This window comes from Malaclemys terrapin, chromosome 7, assembly GCF_027887155.1.
Source record: "Malaclemys terrapin pileata isolate rMalTer1 chromosome 7, rMalTer1.hap1, whole genome shotgun sequence".
NCBI classification, from domain to species: Eukaryota; Metazoa; Chordata; order Testudines; family Emydidae; genus Malaclemys; species Malaclemys terrapin.
Window position 1 is genome coordinate 74,627,067 of NC_071511.1, and position 15,070 is coordinate 74,642,136.

The following is a 15,070-nucleotide window of genomic DNA, read 5'->3' on the forward strand; positions in this document are numbered from 1 at the left end:
TCTGTTTGCCAGAAGCTGGGAATGGGCGACAGGGGATGGACCACTTGATCACTACCTGTTCTGTTAATTTCCTCTGTGGCACCTGGCATTGGCCACTGTTGGAAGAAAGGATATGGGGCTAGATGGACCTTGGGTCTGACCCAGTATGGCTGTTCTTATGTTTGGAAAGCTGACAACACTCAGGTCATGAATATCCTTGTGTGATGTAGGTCCGAGTGGGGTATAATGAGTTCTGTACATGTACTGGAAATACGCCCCCTAAAATATGTTGAGGGATCAGACTTGATAAACCAGTTTGGCTTAGAGATGGAGAAGAAGTTCCTGTTTGTTTCATGTTCATAGAGCCATAGCTAAATAGCCAAGAGGGGAGGGGAGAAGAGAGTGTATCAGGGCAAGTGCTGGGATAGGACCCAATCAAGTTCCCAGCTCTCTCCCAGAGAGTGAGACCTAGGACAGGTCTCTGTTGGACAAAGAACAACGCCCTGTTCCTTACAATCCTCTGTGTCCAGGGGAGAGAAGGGATGAATCCCTCCTTGAGAATCTCAGCAGCTTCCTAGGAAGGAGTCAGTGCTCTTCTCTGAGGGCCTTCTCCTGGACCTCACAGGGGTCGGATGCTCTCACTCCGCAAGCCTGCCTGGGGCTTTGGAGTTAGTGCTCAACAGAATGAGGCAGAGCCCTGTTGTCGAGCACCAGTGCGTTCCCTCCGTCCCTGAAGGAGGAAGGGCCCCAACACTGCTCGGCACTGACTGCCCTGACCACAGGTGGCCCAATGGCTCTCAGGTAGCAGGACGTAATGGAAATGTGGATCATCCAGTCTCTCATTTCCAGGCCTCCCCAGAGCTAAGGTAAAATTCCTGCTGCCCCTGCCCATTATGCTCACTTCCAAGTTGTGCTGGAGTTTGTGCTGGGGGTTGCTGTCAGCAAGCTCTTCAGCATGGCATCCATGTCTTTGGGCAGGCCTTCTTCAGACCCTGTCAGCGGAGGGAGACCATGGGTCAGGGTTATGGAACCTGGGGCTACACCTGGCAGGATGACAGCTGGCTCTGCAGTCCTTATCCAGAGCAGTTCTCTGCAGAGGGCCTTGTGCACAGCAGGGTAGGGAACAGGCAAGCTGCTAGGGATGGGAGCTTGGCTTCCTGGCAGAGTCCAGGAACCAATGCACAGCATCTGCAAGGAAGGGATTCCCCACAGAGGGGGAGTCTCCCCCTGACACTTGATTAATCCTATGGCTTGTTCCCATCTCTGCCCACCGCATGCCCAACTCAGCAGCTCCAGCTACCGAAGAGAGCAAGAACCAGAGGCCTTCCTGCTCCTGGGACAGAGGAGTAGGTTGATGATCTACCTGGATGTGAGTGGCGGCTTTCCCCATGCCCATGGTCTATACTCCATTCAGGGCAGCACACAGGAACTGCAATTCCTGTTCTGGATCTAGGGTGGCTTCAGTTTGCTGGCAGGAAACTGTACATGAGACCTTGCAATTGGGGGGTGACACAGGCACTAACATGGGCATGGATGTTTGAGGAATAGGGCAGAGGCCTGTGTGGGGCAAAGAGAGCAGGGATTTGGGAAGCAAGAGCACAGGATCAAACACTTTCTTAATGTGGATCAGGATGATCCCCCTTTCAAAGATAGAGAAAGTGAGGCACCAGGTGGGAGAGTGACCTGGCCAGGATCATATTACCAGTCAGTGGCAGGGCTGCAGTACAACCCATTCCCTGCTCTCATCACTGGAACCTGCTGCCCCTCCTGTATGACCCCTCCAGCCATCTTCTCCCATAGGCCATCCCCACCACTCTCCAATACCAGGCTGTTTCCATTATGGAAGCAGGCTTGTAACAGAGTTCACTCACCGATAGGAGCCTTTCCTGGCAAGGTGTCACAGCTTTCTTGCTGGGCTAGCACCCCCGCCGATAGTTGCAAGGGCACTCTGGCAGTTTTTTGGCTGGGAACTCAGCCCTTCAGCCAGGTGACTGTCTTTTAGTCCACTCCTTCCTGGATCACGCTCATCCCAAACTAAAAGTCAAAAAAGTCTTTAACAGAAACAAGGTCTTCCATCCCTTTGGGAGCTCTTCCTCAGCCTGACTTTGGCTTGGCCTGCCCTTGTTGGCCTTAATAGCCCTTTCTATGGCCTTGTACATCCCCTTCCTTAGAGACCATGGGAGAACCAGTCCTACTCCGGAGTCTAGGTTCTGCCCCAAGACCCTGTACCAAACAGCTAGGCCTGCTCCTGTACCTTTGCTGCAGTTTTCCCTGGTTTTCCCTTCAGGTGGAGCTCACTCTGTAATCCATTTGGCCTAGCTTCAGGCTTCATAGCCCGCCCACAGGCCAAGCCCCCCTGTTATTTACCCTCCTCCTTAGAACCTGGCCCCCAAGTTCTATTCTTGTCCAAGCTTCATCCCTCGTCATCTCATCACTGTCACCGGCTACGCGCTTGTACAGCCTGTGCGCGCAGTGTCTCCAGCTCCACTGCCAGCTCGCTCACCAGAATTAAGAGGCAATCCTTCTCTTCTGCAGTATCCCAACGCTCTTCCTGCAGCCACTCATTCTCATTAACAACTGCTTGCAGAGCCTGTTCTGAAGCCTTTAGCTTCTTCTGTAGCCTTTTTGCTACTGCCGCTGCATATGCCAAAACCTTTTCTGTCAGGGTCTGAGAACTCACCATGGACTGCTCCACCCTTGTGTTTGTCCCTACATCAGTCTGCTTAATCTCTGGGCCAACCATTTTGTCCTTCATCTCCCTGCAGCACCCAACAAGGTGTGTTGGTGGAGGGTCTGCAAGGCCCACGGCCATCCCTGCCACCTCCACGTTGCCTGCCTCATGTGGGTTTGTGTCAGAGGACACCTTCTCCTTTCTTTCTACCTTGTCGGGGCCCTGGCCCCTCCTTTTGTCACTCAGCAATTTCCTAAGCAGGCCGTCACCCATGTCTTTTGATATGGCCTGCTTCTCTGCACCCAAAACGAAGAACTCTTGTCCCCAACTTGGCATTAGGCCACACTTGTACACTTTCTCATGCCCTGCTCTCCTGGGCTAACCTTCTCAGCACAGCCCAGGCATGCTCTCCTTGTCTCCTCTTTCTGTCCACGGGCACAGCAGACCCTGGGTTGATTTCCCTTTGCAGGATCTCTCACAGGTATTGCTGCTGCTCCTGTGTCTGCAGCTCTGCCTGCACTTCCTTCTGCTTCTGTTGTTTTTCTAGGAGCTGCTGGAGAAACCCCTAGATCTGCTTTGGCTGCTTAACCAGTCCCTGGAACTGAAGTGGGAAATCCAATGACCAGTCCAATGATACATCCGCTTGGGAGGACAGACCTTCCTTCAGCAACCAAGACTTCCATCAGCCCTCATGGATCACAGGAGGAATTCAATCCTCCTGACTACACCAATCATAAACGAATCTACTCATCATTATATGCCCCACCCCCAGCGGCCAGGCATGGCATCACAGCCCTCTCGCTGGGCTAGTGTCCCCCATCAATGGTCGCTTCAGCACCATGGCAGTTTTTCTGCCTGGTAACTCAGCCATTCGGCCAGGTCACCACCATTAGTCCACCCTTCTGGGGCCCAGCTTGTCTCACACTAAAAGTCCAAAGAGGTCTTTCCACAAAAAGAAGTCCTTCTGCCATCGCTGGGGCTCTTGTTCAGCCTGAAGCCCTCTTGCTGGGCATGGTAACCCTTTCTGGGTGCGTGTACGCCCCCTTATTTGGGGCCAGTAGAGGAACCCAGTCCCATCCTGACGTTGGTAGCAGCCCAGGGCCCTGTACCCAACAGCTAGGTCTGCTGCTTTCTCTTTGCTGCAGTTTTCCCTGGGCACTTCCTACCTCTCTTCTCAAGTCCCCCTCTAGGGAGTTCCTTGCTGCTCTGAACTTCCTACCTCATTCTCATTCTTGTTGATACCCCAGCTGGGCTGTATCACCACTGAAGTCTGCCTTTTTAGGGGGAGGTATATGGTGCCTCTCAGTTAGGGCTCATTCTGTAATCAGCTGGGCTAAGCCCCAGGCTGTGCAGCCCAGGAGAAAGCACCCTGTTACAGGCCTGCTCTGTCTACTCCTACTGTTACTGGGCTGGGGTCCTTGCTCCCCATTTCAGACCTGGTTTCTAGAGGGGCTGAGTACACACAGGTCCCACTGCCTGGAACTGGAGTTTTCTTGTTCTGGTGACTCTGACATTCAGGACCTTCATCATTCAGAGGCTGACAGGTGTGGTGAGGGGGCTGGAGAAACCCCACTGCTGAGCGGAAGGAGGTCAAAGAGTTGGGATTCTGGGAGCTGATGGGTTCGTTTGCTGTGCTGCGGGAAGTGGAGCTGGAGACCGGAGATGCCATGTGAATGAGACTACCTGATGCTCTCTTGATGCCTGAGGGGCTGGAGCCTCCTACCGGAAATGCTCTCAGGAGTCCAGGTTCGAGGACATCTCTGGGGAGTCCCTTCCTAGGAACAAAACCAGGGTGGTACAATGATGGAGACATCTCTGTCCCAGAGCTGGGAGCCAGGGACGGGGGAAGCTCCCAGCCAGACTATGCATTTCTCCCGCAAAAGACCCACATGCCCCAAGGAGTAAATGGCTCTTACCTCCATGAGGGAGTGGGGTCTTCCATCTAAGCCTCTTTGAGACCCAGCATTGCTTGCTTTGATGGGACGAGGTGACCCATCCCCACTGCTCCCGGAGGTGGCTCAGCTGCAGGCTGCTCCCGTCTGAGAGGCTGTGACAGATCCCAGGGCCTGGAAGACAGCTGGGAAGGAAGTTCCTATTCATTTCACACCCAGAGACCCTGTAGAAGGGCCAAGAGGAGAATAAAGGGCAGGAGGTGAAGCTAGCCCTGAGCCTCTGTCCCACCCCCACCACCTCAAAAGTGGAGCTTTCCAAGCTTCAGTGGGGCTAGGGGCTGTTGCCCTGACACAACAGCCCTTCTGCACCATATGGGGCAGGGAGAGCTCTGCCTGGGAGCAGGGGGAATGGGATGGGGGTAGACCAAGGCAAAACAGGAGAGGAATGGGTATGAGGGGAAGAGCTCCTGCCCCAGATGAAGGAATTTGGGGGACAGAGGGAAGGATCCTGCTCTACAGAGAGGGGAGAGACTTTCTGTGAGTGCCAGGGGCTCCATTTCCCCTTCCACTAGCTCCCCATTTACAGTGAGCCAGAGCAGTACCTGCAGCAGGGAGCGGGAGTTGCTGGTGGCCTCAGAGGCACAGCTCCTGCAGTGCCTCAGGCACCTGGCGCAAGTGCCGGATGATGCGGAGCTGGCATCCTCCTGCTGCAAGGGAACAAGAACCTGTCAGAGACTCAGACACCCCCGAGGAATCAGGGGGGGATTAAGGGCACCTGGAACCAGCAGCATTTCCACGCAGCACCTGCCCACCTCTGAGGGATGGATTCACTCTCCTGACTCCCAGAATGGGTCTTGTTGTCCTTTCTAGTGACCTCCAGTGCCAACCCCCATCTTTGTAGGGTGAGTTTCTGCCACCTCCCCCTCAGTGCCCCTGACAGCTGTTCCATCTCCAATCCACAGCTCAAATTCTCAGAACCCTCTTCTCCACCCCCACCCCCACTCTAGCAGGGGGTGCAGGAGGGATTCTGGCAGCAGTGAAGTGGGATGTGGGGAGGTTGAGACCTTTCCCCAAGTCATCCCAGCCACTAATGCTGAAGCTGCAGGATGGCAGCCCTGGTGAATGGGGCAGATCAGCCGCCCCTGCTGGCTGAATCCTCCCATTCTCTCTAGAGCGGGTCCAGCCCTGCCAGCAGCAGGACAAGTTTCCCCCGCCCATGTACATCAGCCCTACCTGGTCAGTCGCCATCACCAGTCAGTCCTTGGCCTCCCAGGCTGCCAGGCATGGGAGCAACTCTGGGTGGTGGCTTGGGTGACATGGACACTAGGCCACTGGGAACTGGGTGCAGCCCAGTGGGACAGGAGAGGCTCACAGAGGGCACTTAGGGGACTCTTCTGCCCTTCCCAAGAGCAACAGCACCGTGTCCTAAGAACATAAGTTCGTGATGAGGCAATGCTTGTCATTAATTAGCCTTGCTAAAAAGCTGGTTTGGAGCTGCTCCGGGGACAAGCTAGCTCTCTCCTGCTCATGGAGGTGAATTCATCTCCCTTTCCAGTAGCACCTGTTCTCACTCTCATTCCCCACCAGGCTCCTTGCCAGGACCGGCTCTAGGTTTTTTGCCACCCCAAGCAAAAATATGTTGGCTGCCCCCCACTCCAGCCCTGGGCTCTCCCCGCACCTCCCTGCCGCCCCTGGGCTCTCCCTCCCCGACCTGCACCCCCTGCTGCCCCAGAGCTGGGCTCTCCCCCCACCAGTGCTGACTCCGCCCGCTCCCCCCTTTTCTCCAGCCGGTCCGGCGCTGGCAGAGTCGGGGTAAGCAGCGGGGCTCCTGGACCGCGCCTCAGCTCAGGGTCCCTCCAGCCGGGGCTCCCACCTCCATAACCAGCCGGGACCTGGGAGGGCAGAGCCGGGGGACCAGCCGGCAGAGGGCTGAGCAGCCCCAGAGGGAGCGGAGCCGCGGAGAGCGGGACGCGGACCCCGCACAGCAGCGCCCCGGGCACAAGTCCCCACTATGGCCCCGCTGCTGCTGCTGCTCCTGGCCGCCCTGCCACAGTCCCTGGGTAGCTCCGTGTGCCCCGAGGGGCGGCCCCCCACCCGAATGTCCCGTGCTCGGAGCCCGCCTGGCCATAAGGTGTGGGCGCTGCTCCCCGATGCGTACCACAGCGGCCCCAGGGCGCCCCCGGTGCAGGACGCACTGCTGCTGCCAGGGCTGGTTCTAGGCTTTTGCCGCCCAAGAGCCAAAAAAAAGAAAGGCTGGCTGGAATGCCGCCCCTGAAAATGTGCCGCCCCAAGCACCTGCTTGGTTTGCTGGTGCTTAGAGCTGGCCCTGCTCCTTGCTGCCAGGCCAGCAAATGGCAATAGGATGGGAATGAGGCCTGAATCTCCTGAGTCTAATGCAGCTGTTTACCTTGTCCCCCATCAACTTCTGGGCTTCCCCCAGAAGGGAGTAGGGGAGGAGCAGCCCAGCCTGACTGACATGCAGCAGGGGGTTGTGGATGGCCAGCACTGCTGTCCAGAGGAAGAATCTTCTCTGCCCCTCCGAGAAGAACTTTCCCAAGACCTAAAACCAACAGGATGTGAGGTATTAGTAGATTGCCCAGAGCCAGCCTCCAAATCCTGGGGCTAGAACAGTATCTCTGTCTAGTGGCCCCAGGAGGCAGCCACTGCAGGGGACCCAGACATCCCCACTCCCTGAGCTGTCTCATGCCCTGGCAGAGTGTTCTTACCTCCCCCACTCTGGCTGTGCTCCTATAGCCCAGGAGCCTACTGTCCTGGTGCCAGTCCCAGCACCACAGGTCTTCGGCCTCATGGATGGTCAGCCCTGGGAAAGAGAGACACGCACACACATTTGTCATTCTGCTTGCAGTGCTTGTGTCCTTCCAATCCCATTGGTGGCTGCACAGTGGGCAGAGTCCTCACTGCGTGCCTGGCCCAAGAGAATTGCAGGGGGTGGTGTAGAACAGAGAAAGAGATAGAGAGAGACTCATCCTCCAGCCGGGGTCAGTCTGAGAGAAATTGGCTGGGGTCCCAGTCTCACTCTTCTAGCGGGTGCCATTTCCCAGCTGGGTTCCTTACCCCTCTGGCGCAGCAGCAGCTGGTAGAACCGGTAAACCCACTCCCTGGCCTGCTGGCTGATGTCCTTGGCTGGGTCACTGATGAACAGAGCCAGCTGTGCCACATGGTGACCCATCCTGGGGAATTCTGCTGAGTTCTAATGGGAGGGAGAGGGGACTCCATCAGCATTTTCCTGTCAGTTCCCCATCCCCCCGGGGCCAGGACTCTCCTTCCCCTCAGCCCCTCTGCAGGAGATGCTAGAGGATAGGAGCTAGACCCTTAATTTCCTCTGCCCCCAAGGGAGCCTGGAGCACAGGGATGTGGGCAGGGCCCTCCATGAGGACTTGCTTCCCCAGCAGGGCCGGTGCTTCCACGGGCGACCCTAGGCGGCCGCCTAGGGCGGCAGGATGTGGGGGGCGGCATTTTGCCGGCGATTCCACTGGGCGGGAAGAAAAGCGGCTGCGGAAATGCCGCCGAGAACCAGGGCCGCCCAAAGGGGCTTCTTCTGCTCCAGGTCTTCGGCAGAAATTTGGCGGTGAGTCCTTCACTCGCTCCGGGACCCACCGCCAAAGTGCCCCGAAGACCCAGAGTGGAAGGACCCCTGCCGCTGAGAACGCAGCTTCAGAGGAGGAGCGCTGCCGCCTAGGGCGGCAAAAACCCTGGCGCCGCTCCTGTTCCCCAGATGCTCCAGGTTGACAGGAAGGCATGAACCTGGAGCATGGTCCCCTTAAAAGCCCAGAGTCACCACTTAACCAGGACAAGAAGAACTTGACTCAAGCCAAGCTCATTCTCTGCTCTGACTCTGCCTCTCCAAGAGGAACACTCCTAACCCACAGCCCCTGTAGCAGCAGATCCTACAGCCAGTTAGAGCCAGCCCACCTACGCCTGGAGTCAGGAAGCTGGGGTCAGAGGTCACTTACGTCAAACTCAGGGAGGGTGATGGTAAATCTAAGCAGGGCCGTGCTGCTCCTAATGGCCTTGGCTCTCTCCTGTGACACCCTGGACACAATCCAGTAGTTAATGTGCTGTGGGGAAAGGAGGCAGCTCAGGGTCAAGGGGCTGGTGCATGCGTTGTGCAAATGAGACATACATCCCATCCCCAAGGGGCTGAGACATAGTGCATAGAGTGGAATATCTGATTCATTGATCACAAAGCTTTAGAAGGGGATTGTTGCCCCCAGGATGATGCTTGTATCCTGCAGCTTACAACTTGTCATCGTCTCTCTAGATTGGAACAATGTTTGGTGTCAGGGCTGGTCCCGTCCTCCCTGAACTCCTGATTCCTGAACAGCTCACCAGGAAGGAGACAGACCCCTCTCCCCTTCCGTGGCTCTCAAGTCCAAGAGAGAGGAGCCAGTATTAGACTGTGCAGTGCGGGGATGGGACTGGCACCAACACGGACGTGAAACTGCAGGGAAATAGGCACAGGCTGGCGAGAATGGAAACTGAGGAACCGAGCCAGAGAATGACAAGGACAAGGTTTCCCAGACAGACAGTGGCAGGGTAGGAATAACGCCCGTTCCCTGGACCCTGCTGCCCCTCCAGTATCTGATCCTGGGAGTGAGCCTTTCCCCCAAAGCCATTGCAATGTTACTGGAGTGAAAAGAACAGCCCAGCCAGGAGAGAGTGAATCTTCCCACCACCTCTGCCAGAGGAGCCACCCTTGGGAGGTGACCTGGGAGTGGGAGGGACAGTGACTCCCAGCACTGGCCCTGAGCAGCACCGGGGTTAAGGGAACCAGGTGGGAGGGTCTCGGTACCTGAGGTTGCCCACAGCAATCAGGGAGTTAGCGAGGACGGCGCCGGATGGAAAGTTATCAGGCAGCTCCTCAATGAGCTCCTGTGAGACCCAAAGGAGCGTGTGAGATTCGGGCCTCACTGACACTTCCCAGTGAGATTGCACAGCCAGCGCCCCATACAGCCAGCAGGATCCCCCCACCTGCCTCCTGCTCCTCCAATTTCTGCCCACTAGTGACCAATCACAGGCGTCCGCAGGGCGTGTGCTGGGTGTGCCCAGGCACACCCTAATGCCTGGCCCCTGAGCAATAGCAGTGGGTTTATAATGGCACCACAGGCGCCCTGGCGCTGGGCCCATGCTCAACAGGGGCCGTCAGCCAGCCAGGCACTGCACTTCACTTGCGCTGCCAGCCGAGGGGCCACCGCAGGCTGGCTCCGCTCCTCTCCAGCCCCTCCCCCGTGCTCCGCTCAGCTGTCCGGCCAGCCCAGATATCTCCACCCTGTCCCCTCCGCCCACTTGCTCCTCCATCTCGGGAGTCATGTCCCACAGGGATCTGCCTGCCCCGCTCCGCAGCGCGGCTCCGGCTTGTCTTACTCAGCCTGCCACCTCCCGGGGCTGAGCCACCTGAGACCAGTGCAGGGGCCGGCTCATTCTCGGGCAGCAGGGTGGGGGGGCTTGTCTGGGCGCCAGGCAAGCGTAGGGTGAACAGATGTCTCGCTTTTATAGGGATAGTCCTGATATTTGGGGCTTTTTTTTATATGGGCTCCTATTACCCCCCACCTCCTGTCCCGATTTTTCACACTTGCTATCTGGTCACCCCAGGCAAGGGGGTTATGAGGGAGCCCAGCCCAGGCAGGCCCCTCCTCTCCCACTCTGATCCCCCACTGACCCCAGCTATGACGCTGGCTCAGCCCAGGCAAGGCAAATAGCCCCCGCCCAGCAGGTCAGTGAGTGTGGCTGAGGGGCAGGCAGGGTCGGGGGAGTGGGTCTCCGGGGATGGCGCTGGGCAGTGGGGGTCTGTGTGGGGTACTCCTGGGCCCCAGGGGGAATGAAAACAGCCCAGGTCCCCCTCCTGCAGCGTTCTTTGCTTCCCTGCAGAAAGTGAAGGAGGATCAGGGGATGTGATTGGGAATGTTCATGGCATAGTTTGGGGGCATTGCCCCCCCAAAGAGAGGTGAGGGGTGGGGGCCACATGGGGTGCAAGGTCACATGCCACTTCTCCCCTGCCCCCCATTTCTGTGAACACAGAGTTGCTGTGCAGCCCCGCTGAAAAAAGGAGGTGCTACTCAGCTCCCTGGACTTTGCAGCTGGACACAATCTTCTGGGTCCTAGTGCTGGTTGAGCTCCCTTCTGTGTGCTGGGAGCCATCATTCATTTTGTACAACAGTGAGTTGTGGGCAGGGCAGGGGGAAAGAGGCAGTGGGGAAAGAAGGGGGTGGGATGGGGTGGAGATGGAGCAGTGGTAGTATCCTAGGGAGGCAGTTACAATGGGGGGGTCTCAGGAGGGGGCAGTCAGGGGACAAGGAGCAGGGAGGCTTAAATGGGGTCCTGGGGGGCAGTTAGGGGCAGGGTCCCTGGAGGGGGCAGTCAGGAGACAAGGAGCAGGGGGGGTTGGGAATTCTGAGGAGGGCAGTCAGGGGGCAGGAAGTGGGAGGGAGTGGATGGGGGCAGGGCTAGGGTGGGGTTCTCTGGGTGCACACCCTAATGAAATGTTCTGTGCACGCCTATGTGACCAATCTCAGAATTTCTCCCATCTCTTCTTCCCAATCTTCAGCCCCAGCAATCCCTGCCCTCAGCTGCCCCTCCAGCACCAGCCATCCCCCATCCATTGGCCTGGGGAGACCCCTGCCCCTCCCATGTCTCTGTCCTCCCTCCAGCTGCTGGGCGCCATGTCTCACTCACCACAATCCTCTCCACCACAGTGCCTTTCAGCAGTGTGGCTCCAATGTGTCCTGCCCTCTCTGCTGTGCAGCAAGACATGCGTGGTGGATGGCGTGTAGGAACATGAGCTGCTGGGCCTCATCCTGCATCCACCAGGAGTGGGGTTAGGGGAGAGAGAGCCAGTTAGCGAGGGACCTCCCGGCCCCACCCACACCAGCTGCAGGACTCAAACCTGAATGGGGGATAGTGGGGACCTGCCCATTGTCCAAATCACCCACGACTCCTGTACAAGCAGGGTCAAGAACTGGGACAGTGCCTGTGGGGGTGGGGAGGAGACCGCGGCTGCTGTGTGGCAAACACCCCCATCTTGGGGGTCCCAGATCATGGACGAGAAAGGTCCCCATTAGGGCTGGTGGATCATAGAGACAAGACCCTCTGCAGGGGGTCAGGGTGCTGGGAAGGGGCAGGACAATCTTGATTCCAGCACAGCAGGGGGATGTTTGTACCTTTTCTTGGCCCTGGAGCTGTTCTCGGATGTTCTTGAGAGCAGCCTCCTCTGTGGCCACATCCACCCATTCCTCCTCCTTGTCTGAGTCCCTGGGGGTCCCTGCACCAGGGAGAGAAGGGGACAGGGTGACGTCTGCTACCATTCAGGGGAAGGACAGGGGCATGGTGGGGCAACGTGCCCCCTTCCCACTTCCAGGATCCAAGGCAGATCAGGCCCCACACTCCCCCCTCTCAGCGATGCCTTAAGCCCCCAATTCCGTCAGGAGCCCATAGCAAAAGACCCACACACACACACTGTCCTGGACTCCCTGGGAGATGCCTGCCTCTCCCCCCCCCCCCCCCCAGCTGGAGCATCAAGGACCAAAGTGGCAGCATCTAGTGTCAGTGGGGTTCACATGGCTTAGGCCAGACACCTGGGCTGGGGACCCGCCCCCATAGCACTGGTTGAGTGCCTGGGCCCAGGGTGTTCACAGCCCCCTCCTCACTCCTCCCTGAGCCCAGCCTGGCTCCTCACCTGGAACAAAGCAGCAGCACCCATCGGCCTCGCTGCTGCCCGAGTCCCAGGTGCTGCTGTTGTCCCATGGGAAGCAGGCCAAGCTGCTGGTGCTGGGACAGGGATCCTCCCAGCCTCCCCAGGGCAGGAGGTGAAGGTCCTCAGTGACTGGGCAGGGCGATGCCTCCTGCTGGGAATCAGGGCTGGGCTCCTGGGGCCAGGGCTTCCCACACAACAAGCCCCAGAGCCACCCTGCCCAGCTCCCCTCCTGGGCTGGGTCCTGCCTGCCCAGCCACATGCCAGGCCAGCTCTATTTCGGCCTGGCCGGTGCCTCTCCCACCTCGGCACCTGCTCCAGGAGCGGGTTTTTCCTCTGCCAGAAGGCTGGGCACTTCCACCTCCTGGCCCAGCCGGGAGCTCCTTCCCCACCAGCGGGGATGGAGGGACCGCTCTGCTCCTGGGGAAGATGGCAGCTGCTTCCCTCAGGCTCTGGGGCCACCTCCAGAGCCTTCTTCCTGAACATCCTCAGGAGCCTGGCCATCCTGGAACTGAGTGGGGAGCAGGTATGATGAGTCTGGGGTCAAGGCAGCCTCTCGCTAACCAGCCTTTTTGGTCCCTCCCCAACCCTGCCTCAGCCACAGCAGCTCCTCCTCTCCCCACAGGGGTACAGGGAGTGGAATCTACACACACTGGCAGGAGTTCATTGCATGATCTGCTCCCAACTTTCCCCCTCATCATCCCTGGTGCTGCAATACCCAGGGAGTCTCCTCCTTTTCAAGCACTGGGGTCAGTCACAAAGACCATCGGTCACTTTGGACAAGCCATCCCAGGACACACTTCTCCCCAGGCTAGTGAAGGAACAGAACCCAGGAGTCCGGACTTCTCCTGGGAAACCATTCCCTATGTCAAAGTCCTTAGGCATAGCAAGCCCAGGGCCCCCTCATTTCCCATTGATTTCCATGCTCAGCAGCTCACAGGGTCTGGCCCAGCTCAGAGACTCTCAGCCTGGGGAACAGTCTCCCAACAAGGGAAGGGCTGGGAGCCCCATTGCTGGGACCTTTCCAAACACACTGGAGACAGCTCTGGAGAAGCCCCTCCCTGGTCTGAGAGCGAGGGGCTCCTGGGGGCGGTTTGCAAATCCGATCTCCTTTGGGAGAGATTCTCTCCCCCTCCTTCTGCCTCTCCCCAGATGGACAGGGGATGCCACAGAGGAACCCTAATGCCACTCACTTGCTCTAGGTGATGGAGTGATGGGTGGCAGATGTTCAGGGTAACCAGCTGTCCCTCGCCCTCCTCCTCACTCTCCAAGCCCAAGGCAGGCTGGAGAGGTGGTGACCTGAGGAGTTACTCTGCCCAGCCAGCAGGCAGGGTGATGACAATGGGCAATCAACTGGCTATGAAAACAAGAGTCTGTCTTATTGCCAAGGGACAGAGAAACTCAGCCAGCAGCAGGGGGTGCAGAACACTGCCCTAGTGCGGGGGTGGCACTTCCTCTCAGCTCCTGATATCCCAGCACTTTACACAGCTTCCTGGAGCCTCCCAACCCCCCTGGGCTGTAGGGACTGCAACACCAACCCTACCAATGAGAAACAGGCCTGGGGAGGGGAAGCTACCGGTTCAGGATCACACCAAGCGTCAGAGCCCTGGATGGGACCCAGCAGTCCTTATTTCCAGGCCCCTGCACTAACCACAGCTGCACACTCCCTCCCACAGCTGGCAATTACAACCAGGCCCTCATGTCTGGTCCCCCTGCCTTTGAGAGGGAGTGTGCTCTGCTGTAGTGACTGGACCAGGGGCTTGGGAGTCAGGACTCCTGGGTTCCATTGCTGGTTTTCCTATTGACCTGTGGGACTTTGGGAAAGTTGCTCCACCTCTATGGCTCTGTCCCCAGCAGTCAAATAGGGATTTAATACTTTCCCACTATTGGAAAGTGCTGGGAGAATTACCCCAGCAAAAGCTGCTCTGACAGTGCTAAGCAGCATCTGACCATTAAAGGTCGGAGTGCACTGCCCAGGAGGAGGAGTGTTTGGCTCTGGGGTTTCGCTTCAGCCCCGTCTGTAGAGAGGGGCCCACCCATGGAGTTTGGCTCAAGAAGACCAATTCTCCAATTTGTTAAGGGTGTTTTGAATTCCAATCCTGTGCTCCAAAGTGCTTGGTGTCATCTGCACATTTTAGAAGCATACTCTCCACTCTATTTTCCAAATCATTAATGAAAATATTGAATAGTACCGGACCCCGGACTGATCCCTGCTGGACCCACTAGGCACACCCTCTCAGTTGGACAGCCAAACATGGAGGAGGACTCTTGGAGTCTGGTCTTTCAACAAGCTGTGCACCCACATTATACTAATTGCATCTAAACCACATTTCCCTAGTTTGCTTGTGAGAATGTCCTATGGGACGGTGTCAAAAGCCTTATTAACACCAAGATAGATCACATCTTCTGTTTACCCACCTTCACTAGGCCCGTAACCCTGTCAAAGAAGGAAATAGGATTGGTTTGGAATGATTTGTTCTTGACAAATCCATGCTCGCTAGTCTTAAGAAGCAAATTATCCTATAGGTGCTGACAAACTGATTGTTTAATAATGTGTTCCAGTACCTCTTCTCTCCTCTTGGCAAACAACCCCAGGTACCTAAAAGAGTGGGACTCACACCCCTGAATGGGCTTTAAAAAAGACAACGGTTAAAATTTGGCCCCAACCATTTCTTGTTTCTGCAGACTAGACAGTTTAGCAAAGTTTAGAATTCCTTGATGCTCAACACCCTGAAACTCCTCTTTCTTCTTCACAAAGGGCTTTAACGCCCCTTATCTCACCCAGGCTCACGACTGCCCAGAGTTCAAGAATTAGCCCTG